Genomic DNA, 16946 nt, shown 5'->3' with positions numbered 1-16946 from the left:
TAGTTCAAAAATTATATACGTTTCACAAAATGAAAATTACCTCGTGATTAATATTAATGTTGATGATGCATATCCGCATTTCAATATTAGACGGTCATTGACTGTCTTACGAGCTTCGCACCAAGAAGCGTAAGATACCAATATGTAAACACTTACAGACATTCTTACAAATGTGCTCGAAGAGGAAGAACACTTTCTATATTCACATATACTATCACAGCACAAGAAAACAAATTTGAACTCACTGGTAATGAGAGGAATTAACGACATCAGAGTCAGGGCGGCTAGGTGGTCTAGTGGAGTAAGGCTCCGGTAAAGCATCGCTAGATACCAGGTTCGATTCCTGGCTCCGTCGTTAATTTTTCGAATTTACCAGTAGTTCAAAAATTATATACGTTTCACAAAATGAAAATTACCTCGTGATTAATATTAATGTTGATGATGCATATCCGCATTTCAATATTAGACGGTCATTGACTGTCTTACGAGCTTCGCACCAAGAAGCGTAAGATACCAAAAAGTTAAACACTTACAGACATTCTTACAAATGTGCTCGAAGAGGAAGAACACTTTCTATATTCACATATACTATCACAGCACAAGAAAACAAATTTGAACTTACTGGTAATGAGAGGAATTAACGACATCAGAGTCAGGGCGGCTAGGTGGTCTAGTGGAGTAAGGCTCCGGTAAAGCATCGCTAGATACCAGGTTCGATTCCTGGCTCCGTCGTTAATTTTTCGAATTTACCAGTAGTTCAAAAATTATATACGTTTCACAAAATGAAAATTACCTCGTGATTAATATTAATGTTGATGATGCATATCCGCATTTCAATATTAGACGGTCATTGACTGTCTTACGAGCTTCGCACCAAGAAGCGTAAGATACCAAAATGTAAACACTTACAGACATTCTTACAAATGTGCTCGAAGAGGAAGAACACTTTCTATATTCACATATACTATCACAGCACAAGAAAACAAATTTGAACTTACTGGTAATGAGAGGAATTAACGACATCAGAGTCAGGGCGGCTAGGTGGTCTAGTGGAGTAAGGCTCCGGTAAAGCATCGCTAGATACCAGGTTCGATTCCTGGCTCCGTCGTTAATTTTTCGAATTTACCAGTAGTTCAAAAATTATATACGTTTCACAAAATGAAAATTACCTCGTGATTAATATTAATGTTGATGATGCATATCCGCATTTCAATATTAGACGGTCATTGACTGTCTTACGAGCTTCGCACCAAGAAGCGTAAGATACCAAAATGTAAACACTTACAGACATTCTTACAAATGTGCTCGAAGAGGAAGAACACTTTCTATATTCACATATACTATCACAGCACAAGAAAACAAATTTGAACTTACTGGTAATGAGAGGAATTAACGACATCAGAGTCAGGGCGGCTAGGTGGTCTAGTGGAGTAAGGCTCCGGTAAAGCATCGCTAGATACCAGGTTCGATTCCTGGCTCCGTCGTTAATTTTTCGAATTTACCAGTAGTTCAAAAATTATATACGTTTCACTCACTGTTTCAATAACGTGCGCGCGTTTTTTTTCGACAATATCTCGGGTTCTAATTGACGTATTTTGATGATTTTTTTTTAAATCGATATGCCGAGTCGTGAGTAACACGAATATCGAATCACATTCAACAAATTCTTTTATTTAAACACTCAAAATCGGACGGAAGTATAAATCTCGATTTTTTTCGTTGCTAATCATTAGTTTATTCATGAAAATTTAGATTTTAATGGTCATTTTTCACATGAGGAATATGTAATAATAGTTGGGAAAGGTTCACATATAATATAAATAGACATATATATAAGAAATCATTTATTACAAAGACTTAATCTAAATTTACTATAAAACTTACAGCTAAAGTACAATAGTTTTTACATTTTACGAAGCTTCTTATAAGGAGTTTCGTCGTCGGAGTCGCTTACATTTTCAGTTTCGTCACTTTCATCGAGCTCTAAGTCGGGTTGCATCTGTTGCTCTATCATGTTCGAGATCTCATCATCGTCATCATTTTCTTCCAAGTCAACTTCATCGTAAGTTTCTGCATGATTCTTGCAAGTCTCGCCGTGACAATTGGCGCAGTATTCGGAACATCGCAGTCCATGTTTCACGCAACCACAAGTTTTTGAGCAACCTGTTCGACAATTGCAGCTGATGATTCTTAGAAGATCCTCCAGTACTAAGGAATCATCCGTGTATTTAGGTTGCAGAATACCGTCTTTTACAGACCACCCCCAAGAATTCGCCCCCACATCCCGTCCAATCCACGCTTGCAGTTGCAAGTACGCCCTTCTACAATGTTGTTTAGCCGCGGCCTCAGTGGGTGGAAGTGACGCTAAATTAAAATTCTTTCTCTTACAATTATTCTTAAAACATCTATACCTTAACTCGTTTAGATCTAATTCTATCCCTCTTTTGCCTCCGTATAAGTAACATAGAATTTTCATCCCGACTCTTTCAACCAACTCTGGCGACGCATTGGGTTCGTAAAAAATCGAGGCTTCTGTCAGCAATTCTTCGTACTTTTTCAATGCGTTAACCACTCTCAATTTTCCAAATGAAAAGAGAGCTGATGTGGTATCGCAACCGGTGAAGGCATGTATAAAGCCAATGTACTTTTTCAATGTCTCACTGACTGAACAGGAATGTTTATCGAAAATCTTTTGAGGAACCGAATTCCGACTTGGTTTCAAAAGAAAAACCTTCTTATCAGTTTCCATCTGTGTCATGATTATCAGAATGTCAACGTCTTCGGCTACAATAATTGAAATATTTTCGTCGCTAGATACATCAACGGCAGTCCTCACTATGAGGTAATCTGCATCTTCAGGCGCTTGACTTGTTGTAAATCCTGCTGTATGTAATTTATCGCACAGTTTTCTAATGAAGCGAACTTTATTCTTACTATTCGAAAGAAATCGATTCTGCGCTACAGTAGGGATCATTCCTAAATCAAAATCTACGTCCGCACAAAGTTGGCCAGCCTCTCTGCGCATTCTTTCTGAGTTTTTCGTAGAACGAGTTAGATCTTCGGGATACCCATCAAAGATGATAAAACTATCTGAGCTATAAAACTTGCCTACATACTCGACATATCTATTCAAAATTGACTCAAACGTTTCGTTTTTAGGCCATACAATTTTGTGTAGGAGAAAACCGCCGTCAATTATGTGACGACATTTTCCATCAGGGAGAGTTGCCGGCTCTTTGAAACTATCGTAAAGTTTTGATTTTTCGGTTTTCCTCATGGTGTGATTATCAAAGAGAGAGAGTGGATACGGTGCCAATTCATGGGATAGAAATTTTCTCAAATCGTTCGAACTTTCCATCGCGACAGATATCCTTTGGAAAATAAGATTCGGATTTATTACAATGGATCCCTCATTTTTCGTTTTGACAGAATTTACAATACACAATGACGATACTCTGTTCTTTCTTTGAAATTTTAGATCTTTAAAACTTGTTCCTATAACATCCTGCATCAATTTAAACCCTACTTCATACGCTAAATGACAATTGATGGAGCTATCTCCTTGCACGCCAGAGGTTATGCAATGGATTTTTTCTGTTGCAACAAGTGGTTGGAATGTGTCAAAAAAATTCATGACTTTTGTTAGATCTTCAGCATCGCGTAATCGTCTACTAGATCGAGAATCGACGTGTTGCTCGGACGTAATGATGGATACATCGCAGAATGATTGAATAAAGTCTGAAATCTCCGTCAGGGCAGGCATTGTTAAGACCCACTTGGCTAGTACTGCGTCGGTTACACCCCGGCCATGAGTTAATCCGCCCCTCGTCTTCATACTCCTCATAAGCATCTGTTCAATAGTAAGGTCCGACCAGACTCCACACCAAAACTTATCTGAACGTCTTATCGCGAAGTACCCTTGCTTAGTAAATTTATCAAATTCTGAGACGTTCATCATTTCTTCTAAATGGTACATATCTTGTAGATACAGCTGAGCCGATTTTGCATACAAGAAGTGTCCACTGCAGTAAAAATAAGGTATCATCTTTCTAATCGTTTCTAAATGCAAATTCCAGTTTGCTGATCTCTCGGCCTCAATAAACTGTCTCATGAGCGTAACTGTGTCATAGTACTGAAGCCACAGCTTGGATGTAGGCCCTTTGCTTTTCTGGATATTAATGTGATCATGGAATTTTGCCAAGATTGACTGAAATTCTGCGCTTGAAATGACATCCAGAATATTGTCTTCTTCAGTAACGTAACTTTTAAGTTGATCTTCTTCTGAAGCTGATAAATCAAAAGACGACAGGAGTACATTTGTTAATGCCAAATGAATCAGTAAATGGCCTCTAACGGCTCTGGCATAGGCGTGTCCTTTCATGATCTTGTCGACAGAATTCTCTGCATAAATCTGACAAAAGAGCTCGCGTAACCCGCTGCCCTCCATAATGAAACCAATTGAACCCATGAATGACATCAAGAGATGAAAACCGCCTAATCTTACTACCACACCGGATAATTCGTTCTTGCAACATTCAGCTATTTCGCGAGCTTTATAATAAAGGGGCTGATCAAAGGTTATGAACGTATGCTTCTGCCCGATATCTATCCTTCTCTTGTCGGCTTCTAATAGAGCAGTGTAAATTGTGTCGAGATTGCTTGGTGGCGCGTTGATAAAGGGTAAGAAAATTATTTTACTCTTATCAAACGGCCTGCTGCTATAGATTCGCGGAATAAATCCGTTCCACCCATCAAAATCGCTTCCATATCTATTTTTAGCACACAACCAAAAGAAATCAGTCTCGTTGATGTTAACATCATAATCGATTGACTTCAATGTATTCAAATCTTGAACAAGAATATTCCCGAAGCCGGCATTCGCTCCCTTATTAAAATGCTTCAAGTGAATTCTTCCAAAGTTACCTATAACTCGAGATGAAGGTATCTTCTTCACCCTTTCCATTGACGTCGTTGTATTGACCGAAGACGCAGGAGTCACAATCTCAATACCACCCATAGAATGGAAAGTATTCTTTCCATCGATGGTATTGACATTGTGATCCGCGTTATCGAATACAAATTGTACGTATGAATTCATGTATTCAAATAGGGTATCATGATTAAGAATAGAGGAATGTAACAACTGGGTTTCTTCATAAGAGGAACAGAATCCTAAGGCATTGAGAATTTGAATCAATTCGCGTGACCCGTATTGTTTCATTAACGTCGCAGCTAATCCTACTTGTAGTGACGATAGATAGGACCTCGGGCGGACCAATGCAATGATCGCGTGACAAATCGATAGTATTTTGCGTTCAAAGTTTTCCGGATTCTTTTTTTTTGCTGTTACTAAACTAGTTACGAAGCATTTCAGTGTTTTCGGTACGTCTGATTCAACTGTCTCGTGAAATCGGTCAGGAGCAGGATATGATTTTGTATCATAAACATGGGATTTGATATCTTGTAGAATGATCTGAGAGGCTGCCTCAACTACTCTTAAACGTTCATCTTTCTCGTCACTCAATTTTCGGGAGTACCATTGATCAGTCAATAACTTTTTACCTACATCTGCAAAAGTAATTATGGGGCCATTTTGAGAGGAATGAATTATGATATCATCACCGAATAGCCCTTTCAGATGTTCCTTTAAGTATCTCAGCGTTGGCAATTGAAAATTTCCCTCTTGATAATCCTTGAGAATCTCATTCATACTGAACTGACAACTTAAATGCTTGTGTTCCACCAAATACTTCGCAATGTACCTTGCTGCTTTCAAGCTTGGTGATTCAGAAGAAGTAACAGAAGATTCTCTTGATAAGTCTCGATATATAACTTTCTGACATCTATCATGATACCTAGCACGGACTTGAACGAGATCGTCTACTGAATTAATTCTATACAGAAATTCTAGAAAGCTAGGATTCGCCGAGTTGGAGAATTTTTCGAGTAACTTCCGTTTGGAGTTTGAATTTGCGAAGACAATAATATCCCTACGCTCTTTCTTCTCTCTGTTTTGTGTCTGAATGTATTGATCTGACGCGTCTTTTGCGCAAAAAATGCACAGACTTTCGAAATCGAAGTCAAGTGAAACACCCGATTGACGTGTATTTGTGGCTGGGCCATCTTCTCTCTGTTCTCTCGATTCCAATTCACGTACGTACTTACGAATCTCTCGTTCGTAAGTATAATTCTTGGCACAGGAATCGTGAACCTCCAACCTTCTGTACTTTTTCAACTCCACGTGTTTCAAATCCTTTCTCCTTCCGCTCGCAACTACGCAGCTGTTCAGAGCAGCCTGGGATAGCGTCCGTGTTGCACGTCCATCGTTCAAAACTTTGTCACACAACAGGCACAAAGCATTTTCATCCCCAGCCATGATGAAAATGGATAATCTAAAAAAATTAGTGAATAATTTCATTACTATTTACATACTCGTACGATAATACAAATTTATGCATGTATATATACATTGAATCACTTGAATACTTACAAAGAAGTAAAAAATTTCTGCTGAAATCCAACCGAAATCTTGTACTGAGGCAGCTAAGCGTCAATAAATTCCATGACAAGCCACGCTCCTCGGCAACAGAACGCTCCAAACGAATAATAGCGTTGCTTGTTGACTCGAAATCTTCAAAACCTATTTGAACAATTTCATTACTATCTACATGCTCGTACAATAATACGAATATGATTGTATTTCTTTGACATGTTAAAAACTATGATATACTTTAATGCACGCATATGTATATTCTTGTGTAAATATATATACATATACACAAACGCATATACACGTGCATCATATGAATGTATGTATACACATATAGACACAGAGAAAGAAGTATGTAATAAATTGAATCACTTGAATACTTACAGCAAAATGAAAAATATCCTCTGCTCGGAGTAAAACTGTGAATGTAATCTTGCACTAAAACTGCGCGGCGTCTATATATCGTCGCTTGTGAACTCCGAATTCCCCTTGAACACGCACTGATGCTACTTGCTCAACGGAAATTTTTGGAATGAGAGAATGAAAGAGAGCGAAGAGCAGCTGTGGTCCCACTCTCAAAAGGACGCCCTTCTACCTGCCCCCCACCGCTACCGCTGCCTAATACCCAAAGCTATGGGTCACTGAGCATCGTAGGCGTCTATAATATTTCGGCCGAAATAATGAATAATATTGTATTTGATTAATTAATAATAATTCACTTATTATAATACTGATTTTTGCAACATATTACAAACTCAACAATAATATTATTAAATTTTTTAAATTTGGGAGTATTTTGTTCATTTTATCATAATGATGAATAATAAAGTGAACGAATACTCAGCATGGAAATCTAAATTTTCATGAATAAACTAATGATTAGCAACGAAAAAAATCGAGATTTATACTTCCGTCCGATTTTGAGTGTTTAAATAAAAGAATTTGTTGAATGTGATTCGATATTCGTGTTACTCACGACTCGGCATATCGATTTAAAAAAAAATCATCAAAATACGTCAATTAGAACCCGAGATATTGTCGAAAAAAAACGCGCGCACGTTATTGAAACAGTGAATTCGATTTTTGCGCCTGCCGGCTGCGGCGAGTCTCTCCCCCCACCACGGCGCCCGACGGTCTGCCGCGCACTTTTTGCCTCAACAAGCTAAGTTGTTCACTTGATTTTCGATATGAAATCAGTTAGAAGCTTGAAAAACATTGTTTGGCATATCAAGTACTGATATTAAAGAAGACAATAGCGTTCGTAAAATGTCGAAATCGTAATTTGTTAATTAACAAAGTCACTTCGACTTTGAAGTGTTCTAGTTAACAAACAAACTGTCCGATTACCATGAGTCTTGTTTCAAAAGTTGCGTCTTCTTTTGCTCTAACTGTTCCACTTTCCCGAATTCGATTCCGACAATAATTGACGAACTTATTAGCATTTGTTGCTAAGGTCAAATTTGAGTCATTTTTCGGAAAATTCCCTAGTTCATAATAATTGCAATAGGATGGTAAAACTTGTTGGACACGTTAGGGGGAGGTCCCAGGTATCTGTAAAAAAATCGGCAGCAACTCAGAAGGCCTCATTTTGGCTCACGTTAACAATTACGATAACGCAACTCTCGAATCGGGCTTAATTAACAATGATATTCGGAAAAAACTATCGAGCGCACAGCGATCGGGCTGCGCATGCTTTTTCATGAAGGTTTGATGTACTCTTTCTGACCCTCCAGAGAAAGATTGTTCGATTTCAATTGTTTGCAAAATACGTGTGAAAAAAGTACTTTTTTCGATAAAAAATCATCGAAAATCGTTAATTTGGCGATGAAAAAATTTTTTTTAATTTTTTTAAACAACGTATCTGTGTGTAAAATTTGATTTTGAACAAGTTTGCTTCTATACATTTTTCTCGTAGGGTCGATACTTTACGAGTAATAGAGGAAAAATGGTCTAAAAAAGGAGAAAATCCCGAAATTGGAATATTTAAACGTCTCTAAATAATTGTACGGAAAAGCTTGAGATGGCGCAACTTCAGAATATGTTTCTATATGTAAAAGGAACCCATTCCACAAAAAATTGGCTTCCCACCAATCACAACCACCGTTTTTCCTAATTCTACTGGACTACTTGGTGGGTGTGCCGAGTGGACGACCTCTGATAGTCCCGCTGTAGTTTAGCTAGTCTCAAACTTACATATATTTACCTCCAAACAGGTTCAAAAGTTCCATTTGTGTATAAAAATACGCCTGTTAAAATTTGAACTCTTATTATTAACATTATGAGGATGCGCACCGTACTTTTCTTTTTTCCATCAGAAAAACATGGGCTAAATGCTTCTTGCCCCTTTCTATTTTTATAACTAGCTTACGATGCGTCGTACAGAAAATTCACAGACAAATTTTCTTAGAGAATTGAATGCTCTACAAAAAAGGTCTCTTATTATTTTTTGATAAATTCACTCGTTGAAAAGTTATTAGAGGTCAAAAGTCATGTAAGAACGTCAAACAACTTTTGAAAGACTAGCTTTATCAGAAAATAATGAGATATCTTTTCTTGAACAGCGTTCAATTCTCTATAAAAATATATCTATCAATTTTCTGTACGACGCATCGTTAGCTAGTGATAAAAATCAGAATGAGCAAAAAACAATTTTCCCCCATGTAATCCTTATGGAAAATAGAAAAGTGTGATGCGCATCCTCTTAATATTAAAATTGAGAGCTCAAATTTTGAAAGACGTATTTTCGTGCTGAAATGGAATTTCTCAACTCGTTTGGAAGTAAAAAAAATTACTTTTTTTAAACTACCTAGCTGTACATTCAAAATAATTGTAAAATTGATTGTTCGATATTATTATGAATTTGACTTATAGTTAAGACCTCAAGAAACAAGAAGATATTTTTCCAGTATTTTGGGTATTATAAAGTTTTAAGTGGTTTAATGTGCCGCGAATGCAAACGGCTCATGTTTACCTGTGGTGAGGTACGAAAAAACGGAGTATGGTTTCAGGGTGAGGGCTTACAAAGCTATACATCACATGATGTGAATGCATATATGTCGATATATTGTCGATTGATGTTCCCAACACAGAAAAAAGTTAAAAATGGCAATTTTGATTTCAAAAACTCTTGCAATTGAAATAATTCCCGAGTTGTGCGATGCCATGATAGCTAACATCACGGTCGCCTACACACAATCCTCATTCTACTGAAATCATACATGCTGTGAGTACCAATAGCTATTTTGTTGAATAAAAATGATTTTTTCCTACCGATGAGATTTAATATTAACAATGTGTACTATAACCAATTACTGGCGAATAAAATTGCTGAGTTTTTGATACATAGTGGAATTTAAGGGGGGTGGGGGGAGGTAAGGGTTTCAGCATAAAAAACACCTTTGTTGTGAATTTTTTTTAAAAGTATGGATTGAGCAAATTTAGTCGAACCTTTTTGTCCATTATTAAGTATACTTTTAACAATATTTTGTTTATTATTTTTTTTTTCATTTAAAAATTTTTGCCGGCCATCTAAAGTGTAAACTGCTATTTTCCACGAAACATTCCTCCATTTTGTGGGTGAGAAACCCCCTTAATGTGAAAAAAAAAATTTTAACTAAATGTTGGGGGGAGGTATTTTATATGTAGAAAATGTGTACCGAGTTTGAAATGAATCGGTCAAGTAGTTTTCAAATGGCAGTGAACACGGACTTAGAAAAAGTAGTTTTGAGAAAAAATCTCAAGGGCACGATCGAACGTACAACGACAAACTGACGCTCGTCTCTCGTTTTAAAATATTGTACAGTGTATAGTATACATACAAATATAAAACATGTCTTTATGGCTTTACTTACCTGTCTTTACTAAATAAAATATTCTTGATACAGGATAATGGATCAGAACGAAGTGAATAAGCTGTATACCTGCTGTCAGAGCTATAGTGTTAAAGGCCAGGAGACTAATTAGACAATAACTTCAAGAGTTTTGCTCAGATCGACTTAAAGTTTGGGAATATATTCTTGAAATGTTTAACACTAAGATAAGACAAGAAAAATTTCGATTTTTCGAAAGTGCAAAACCTTACCCCCCCCCCCCCCCCCCCTTAACGCAGGTCATTCAAATGAATTTACTCCAAGCGCTCAGGCATCGACAAGCTTTTTTGCTAATTGTCGAAATACCCTCTGTTCGCCTGCATTTTTATGATCATGATTAAATCATATTTTATTATTAATATTTTTATTATTAATTATCACTGATTGACGATTCTGATTTATGTGTGGGTTCAATTCAATGGATCAGGGACGATGAACGTCGGAAATGACCCGAGTCAACGTAGAGCGAAACATGGTTAGGATGACCGTGACTGGCTTATACGGGCAGAACACATTATCGCAGCAAATTTGTGAGCGATGAACAATTTTCAATAATGTTGACACCTGATCCAATAGCACTCCATATTTATGCACCAGCACGAAGTTACGGACAAAACCAGAAATTACTCTATTTAAAATAGTCTCGGGAATCATGGATTAAAACGGGTGTTAGAGACAGAGAAGGAAGAGAGAGAGAGAGAACTTCCCGAACATACGAAGAAGGCCTAGGTGGCGCCACGATACGCCCACCTGAACGATCTAGAACGTTCCGCCGAGTATTCAGCCATCTTGGCTTACCGGCGTTTGCTAATCAGTTGAACACGAGGACGAGAAGAGGCCAGACGTGGTGCTCTCTCTCTATTCTCTGCGCTTTGTGTGTGTGCCGCGTGGCGAGTCAAGTCGGTTAGAAGTCGTAACGTTTAGAACGCGAGCCATTAATTTAATTATAATCATTAAGCCCCTCAGGCCTTTCATCCTTTTCGCATTAATAAAGTAAATATAACCACGAACATACGTCATCGGTCTCTGAACCATTTATTCGTCCTGTCCCTTCAATCAGTCTTTCCTGCCCTGGCCAAGGTAGCGAAAGTCTGGCCCTTCACGATCGTCTTGTCATTAAAAGGGAACGTGAGAGAAAAGCTATAAATAAGTAATCATTTAACACGGGGTATCATGATTCCTGATAGCGACGAAGTAGTGAACTATATTGCAAAACGGTCCCATGAAACTTGAATTATTTTGTACTACTAACAGAATAGAATAATCGGTTTGATCGTTGACAAAACATGAAATCAACTGAACACTTAAAAATTTTGTGTACCCTGAAATTCACTCAAATTTCTCTGCTGATTTTTGTAGGGCTAGTGTTGTTGAAAATTCTTCTGTTACCATAGACAATTTAATAATGCATTGTTTTGAAGTGACCGAAATCTGGAAATTAAAATGGATTACTTCGACTTGTATGGATTTTCTGAAACACAATTTTCTGAAAAACAGACTTTTGAACTGTGCAGCGAAGAGCCTATGATTAAGAGATTAATGTAACGCCTCTAAAAACCCTCTAAATTGTTCCGTCCAAGAGTAACACCGATTTTTCAAAATTTGTGGTGGTTTCTAACCCTCGGGGGTGGAGCAGTTAATTTGAGTGGGTGTTTTGCCAGGAGCCTTTGATTCTAGAGTAATTTTGGCGCCCGTACGAACGCTGTGAGATGTTGCGTCCAAGAGTTACACCGATTTTTTGAGTTTTGTGGTGGTTTCCACCCCTTGAGGGTGGAGCAGTTAATTCGAGCGGGTGATATTCCGGGAGCCCCTAATTATGACCTTCACACTTTTTTAAAATTTGACGTCGTTCCCGTTCTTTTTAAGTCTGGCGGTTTCAGGTTTATCTCGAACTGGCACCGCCACAGCTTCTTTTTAAAAATCGCCGAGCAATTAATTCAAAGATGAGGAATTCCAAGAGCCTTTAATTAGCCTTTAATCATGACCCTAACACTTTTCCGAAATTTCACCTGTTTTCCGTTTTTTTCCGTGTGGCGGTTCCAGGTTGATGTCGAGCTGGCACCGCCACAGGTTTCTTTTAAAAAACGCGGAGCCTTTAATTCGAAAATAGAGCATTTAATTAGCCTTCAATTAGCCCTTAATGATTCCATAGGAGATTTTTCGATTTTCGAATGTGGCGGTTCCAGCTTGATATGGTTGAAATTTGGAGCTCTGCTCAGTGTAAGTATATTCTGGATTGCCTATAAATAGGAGTCCTTATGTCGCGCTTTCATGTAATATCCGTCATGTTATAATATGTGTTTATTACTTTGGGTACTTGGACAGATGTTGGAGACGGAGGTGAAACTCTCAGGATTGGCATAATATCTGGAGCTGCCTGATCTACAGCTGATGCTGACAGTGTACAAGTTTTGCGGATCTGTTTTACATGCTTGCGTTCCGATGATATACTTTCATGCCCATTCTCAAGCACTGTACGATACTGTTCGGTAGGTCTTGAAATTGTTTTGGGAGATCTTGGAGACTGCCTTGAGGAGATTCCTTCTAGATCTAATTAATGGTAAGTTGCAATGATCAGTCCCTAAATTCTGTGAAGCGTGATTTGTTTCGAAACACAGGAAGTTCATTAAAAATATGTTACAGGAGCATTCAATGATGACTTAACAATTTCGATACTATATGAATATTATTGACTCATTATATAAATTTCTCACAGTGTATTAAAGAACTCTAATTTTCTCGTGCCTAGCTCAATAAAACTCATCAAGCAGGCTCGGTCTATGTTAATTTTAGGTAAACAATAGGGTACAAATATTTCGAGTTAGCAGAAAATTTTTTATGGTTCCTACAGTTCACTGATTGTGAAAAATATATATAGTTGCAGTATGTATATTCTAACAGTGCAAGAAAGTTCAGTGCAATTTCGTGACAACTATCTAGCGTCGTCGTTGAATTGACTACGATGAGCTCTAGAAGCCAGAAGGGCATAACTACCACTTTTGCTATCAAAAACAACTTTGCTGTCATAAGGACTTATTAGCAACTTTAGCATTGGAGCTCCATTAGTAGAAAATGTGAACGTATTCTGCTGGAATATGGTACACCATAACACTTTTTAGCGTGGTACTATTAAAGATGAGGTATAGATCAAATTGTTTGAAAATTGATTTGCATCTCTTCTGGCAGTAGGCAACTGTTTGCAACTTTTGTCACTTTTAAAAAGGCGTAACATAATTTTTCAACTTTTGTGGTTTCCGCTTAACTGGCGCAAATATTTGCGAGTTTTCACATTTCTGTAAATTTATTACGACCAGAATAATATTTGACCGTCGCCTTTGCTGCAAAACTAGGCTAAAAGCGCCGTGGGTTACGCTCTTCTGTCAGAATGCGTATAAATTTTCGTCTAATGAAACTTCAATGTTAAAAATACTGTTATACTCTTATGGCAAGATAACTAGCTCGTAGTAGTTACGTACTAGCCCGCGATATATCGATAGCAGCCTGTTATCGATAAGATAATTACGATCCAGAATTTTTGTGAACTTTTGTTTGTTGGTCCGCTTGATGCAGAGAATGTAATGTTGTTTATCTCTTCAAGAACATAGCGAAATTTTTTTCTGTACGAATGTGTGAAATAATTAGGAATTCCTACCGTCATATGTGTGACGTATGGCAGAGGCTGTTGCTCGAGTCAGCTTTCCAAGGGCATGTTTACTGTAGAGGTTAGCACGGGAAAACGGAGATGTTATAGCGATTGAGCAAGACAGTAAGTTCGCAGTCAGTAGATTCCGGACTTGGAGAGCGAGATCGGACCGGTGGGTAGAGCGAAAGTAGAACGAATTAGAAACACATATTAATTCATTTTTTCCAATACCTGCTTGGGGAATTCGATTTTAAAATCTTATGAAGCGTGGATAAAGTACGCCATTTCCAAACAGTCGACTAAAATGACGTTGTCGCCTGCGCACAACTGAAATGCTCGACTTTATACACTAGGGCTTCCTGTGGCGCATGCGTGCTTTCAAATAACTCAATCTTATGCACTGTATTAGGGACCGTGAATTACGTAACTTCATTTCTTTTTATGCCGTCAGTGGTACTTGCGTCAATTCTCAAACCAGAGTTTGCTTCACACGTATTGGAAAAAATAACATGTGTCACATGTGCAGATGGATCATACCTGACTTGTGTGATAACATCAATTGCCTTGGTTCGTGCTGCGTTCACATTACTACTCGTGTGATTGCAACGCTCACCGGTTAGCTCGTGACGCCAACTTCGTACACGAATTCGTGTTTATGCAGCACCTACTTATGCAGTTCACGCGGCAAGTTTCACACCTATTGAAAATTGAACACTTTTCGCAATTGTAAGACAATATAATATTTTCATAGAAATTTGACTTTTCCACACGGCGCAAAATATTTTAGAAATATTTCAGCAATGCTTCATTTGGAACATGAAATATTTCAGATTCTTCTATAACGTATGAGAAATAGTATGTTAGACATGTGTCTATGTCTGCATGTATAAATTGCAAAATGTTACTGTCACATTTTCAGTAAATATTTCAAGAATCATATCAGGAACATTTTCTTTACTTGGCCAGAAATAAAAAATTTATGGAAACGAATATTTGTAAGAAAATCGAGAAGAGGATTTCATTTTCGGTAAAATATTTCTAATGTAACACAAAGACTTTTCAATTAATGGAAAAACTGCGTTCATTTTTTAAGCGCGAAGCTCAATTCCAAATTTTGAAGTCATGAATCCTACATGTTATCTACTGGGCTACAGTAACTTTTGTTAGTGGCTAACAAGAAACCTCAGTTGGTGCCGCCCTCCGATTTCATTGCAACTCATGTATGTTGTAGAACATTGAAAACTAAAACAAATTGTGACAGACCAAACCTGCGCAAGATCAATATAGTAGTATTGTTTACGTCCTTGTAGAGTCGCTTTATTTAGTTGTTAATTAATGGTCAGAGAATCAGTTTCTTTTCGCTTTAGTCATGTGTGCGTAGTGATATTCATTTATTTATTTACTTGCTTCATCATTATTGTCTGGTGTTTCACGCGTAAATGCGCAATTGGAACATAAAAATATGGGTATGTAAAATGGATAAATAACAAGAAAATGTAAATCCTCAAACGCAAAGACTGATCTGTCACATAGGGTGACTAGAAAGGGTCGTCTGCCATATAGGGTGGCGGTGATGTTTGATCTGTTAGATGAGGTAGCTAAAAAGGGTAAGAGACCAGGCCTGCGGCATAAGGCGGCTATGGAAAGGAGTTCAACGTGTCGAGATATTGGCTCGTAGCGAGAGCAGACAACTGAGCGCATGCGCTGACGATAGCCGCACGCTTCTAGGGAACGTAGAGGGGAGAAGATTCCGGGGGCAGCAGCAGCAGCAACAATCCACGAGCAATTGCGAGGAAGACCTCAAAATAAAGATCTGAAGTGAAAGTATACGCCTGGCTCTTTCTCCCTCGATTCCGCCTGGGCAGGTCGGTCAATTATAAATCAATAATTCGACAATTTAACTCAATAATTCATGAAAATTCCATACTTTCTCACCTCAAAAGCCCAATATCTCAATAAATATCGATGTTAGCAATTCGGTTTTCTGGAACTTTTTTTGTAGGAAATTAAATTTCCTACAAATTTATTGAAAATTTTTTTTTTGTCGCTCTTGTCATTTACGAGATAGGGGCAAAAAAACAAAAATTTCATGAAAAAATTGGGTTTGGGTGGCCCGTACGACTTCACCGCAATGAGCACTTTTGTAGAGAATTTCATTCTGAAGAAAATTTACTGATGTCCTAGACTATACCATAAAATGCCTCTGAACCGTAGATGTTTTAAAGAACAAAATTAAAGTTTACGTGTATTTTAAGCGGGAAGTCTTTACATGCCTTGGGCGAGCACTTAATATTAATATTAAGGGCTCAATCTTTCAGGGAATTTTTTTTGTTGTATTTCCAACAAAATTTCACGATGGTACAGAAAAAAAAATAGTCCAAAAAAGCACCCTAATATATATATAGTAGGGTGGGCCAAAAAAAATGAGTATTTTTTTTTTACTTTATACTCTGAAAATCGGTTGCTAGATACCTCTGAAGAATTCTCACCAAATATGAGCTCTTAATTTTGATAACAAGGTCCTCCGCTTTACAATTTTGCATTTTTTCCTGAGTATTAGAAACAAAAATTCATATTTCTTTGACAACTGTTCGTTAAAAAATATCTCTCCTCATATTCTTGTAGGAAATCGAACGCTCTACAAAAAAGGTCTCTTACAATTTTTTCGTAAACCTTACCGTTTAAAAGATATCAAAGCTTAAAGTTTGATTATTTTAAGAGAAATTTCTGTTTTGCTTATGAATTTTTTAACTCGCTTACAAAAAATTTTGATGAATTGCACAACTCATAGTTTTGTAGGAAATTAAGTGCTCTACAAAAATGGTGTCTTATGATTTGTCGATTAAGTTAAGCGTTTAAAAGATATTCATCGTCAAACTTCAATGCATACTAATTTTAACAGTTTTTGATGAATAATTCGAAAAATTTCAATTTAATTTATAAG

The 16946-nt window shown here is 37.4% G+C and overlaps 1 long non-coding RNA gene across 1 annotated transcript; it reads right to left on the bottom strand.

Annotated features, from left to right (window-relative positions):
* Positions 1-6001: 6001 nt before the first annotated feature.
* LOC138190622 (uncharacterized) lies at positions 6002-7139 on the bottom strand. The gene is made up of 3 exons (XR_011176627.1): positions 6875-7139; positions 6491-6640; positions 6002-6392 (listed from the first exon to the last, which is right to left on the bottom strand). It is a non-coding gene; the product is annotated as an uncharacterized lncRNA (long non-coding RNA).
* Between the last annotated feature and the right edge of the window lie 9807 nt (positions 7140-16946).

Source organism: Neodiprion pinetum, chromosome 1 (assembly GCF_021155775.2).
Source record: "Neodiprion pinetum isolate iyNeoPine1 chromosome 1, iyNeoPine1.2, whole genome shotgun sequence".
In the NCBI taxonomy this organism is placed as follows: domain Eukaryota; kingdom Metazoa; phylum Arthropoda; class Insecta; order Hymenoptera; family Diprionidae; genus Neodiprion; species Neodiprion pinetum.
This window is presented reverse-complemented; position numbering and strand designations above follow the sequence as displayed.